Raw genomic sequence first — 1,467 nt, 5'->3', positions numbered from 1 at the left:
TGTGGTGCTAATAGAAAATGTGTAACAGGACCCGGATGCTGCACAGTCTCCTAAGCGGCCTGGTAACATTGTGAGTATTGTCTAAAGTAAATCTACGTTATGAACAAATCCTGCTGTGCTAATTGACATTTCCTTTACAGACTTCACAAACTGTCAGAACACTTTATTCAGGGCACCTGGAGAGAGAGAGAGAGCTGGCAGATGTTAAAATCAGACTCAAAAAGAGAAAGCTCCAAGAACTAGAGCTGGATCTAGAGATTAAACGCCAGACACTCAGAAAACTGGACCTGGAAATCCAGAAACTAGAAAGAGAAGTGAGTGTTTCAATGCACACAGTAACCATATCTGCAATACAGTGTTTTAATCCTTGTTACTTTTGCTGTCGTAAGATCCAAGCAACCAAGACAAATGACTGCTTAATAAAAAAAAAAGAACTAGAACATTGGTGTCCGTCCTCTTTTCATGAATGTAAAAGAATTTCAAAGAACCACCAGTGCTAAACAAAATGCTCACACAGGAAAAGATCTTTTATTAAATGAAGGGGCTAAATCCAAAAATTAAGTGAAGAAACCTGCAATATATTGCTCCTTGACAAGTCTGCCATTAATGTTGTCCGGGAAGATGGGAGCATTTTCCCAGTCAACATCAACAGCCACTTGGGGGGGGGGGGGGTCTCTCCTTTCTTAGGCCTGCAATGTTATGCAGTACTACGCATGCAGCAATAACATCACAGGCTCTGTCCGGGGAAATCCTCAGGTGGTGCAGGCACTGAAACCGAGATTTCAGAAGGCCGAAGGTCATCTCGATTCGAGCCCTTGTCTTGGTGTGTGCATGGTTGTAGGCCTGCTGTGGTGGGGTTTGGGGATCTGCAAGGGGAGTCAAGAGGAATGACTCACAGGCGTATCCTTTATCTCCCAGCAGCACACCAGAGAATTCACCTGATAATACAAAATATAATTTAGAAAACAGAGTTACACACACGATGTCCAAGGTGCTTACAGTACAAATGTGTGGGCTACCTTGTGAAAGTCTCTCATAAATTGGACTAACCCGAAAGACTCTAGAGTCATGCACTGAGCCAGGCCACTTTGCCTCTAAATTGCTCACAAGGCAGTCAGCATCACAGATCATCTGACATACTTAGTTGTAGCCTATTAAGGTCATTAAATGCACAGAACAGATTCATGTAGGTCATAACCACAAATCACTCTTACCTGAACATTGATGCTGTGGAAGGATTCCCTGTTAATGTAATCTCCCTCATGTTCACCTGAGGGGCGTCTGATTCTTATGTGTGTGCAATCCACTGCCCCAATGATGTTAGGGAAAGCTGTAACAAAAAATAGTGAGTATCCAACTGTGACGGATATACTTAGAAACTAATGGGTGCACATTAAAATTGAGGTTACCTGCAATCTTGTAAAACTCCTCCCTGATGTAGAGGGGTCTTCTGTGGCCAGGGAAGGT

General features: G+C 43.1%; 1 long non-coding RNA gene across 1 annotated transcript; it reads right to left on the bottom strand.

The window, feature by feature from the left end:
- Nucleotides 1–667: 667 nt before the first annotated feature.
- On the bottom strand, nt 668–1,260 carry LOC121649005. The gene is made up of 3 exons (XR_006012059.1): nt 1,215–1,260; nt 1,020–1,131; nt 668–938 (listed from the first exon to the last, which is right to left on the bottom strand). It is a non-coding gene; the product is annotated as an uncharacterized LOC121649005 (long non-coding RNA).
- Between the last annotated feature and the right edge of the window lie 207 nt (nt 1,261–1,467).

This window comes from Melanotaenia boesemani, chromosome 11, assembly GCF_017639745.1.
Source record: "Melanotaenia boesemani isolate fMelBoe1 chromosome 11, fMelBoe1.pri, whole genome shotgun sequence".
Classification (NCBI taxonomy): domain Eukaryota; kingdom Metazoa; phylum Chordata; class Actinopteri; order Atheriniformes; family Melanotaeniidae; genus Melanotaenia; species Melanotaenia boesemani.
Note: the sequence above shows the minus strand (reverse complement) of the source record. Positions and strands in the feature narration are given on the sequence as shown.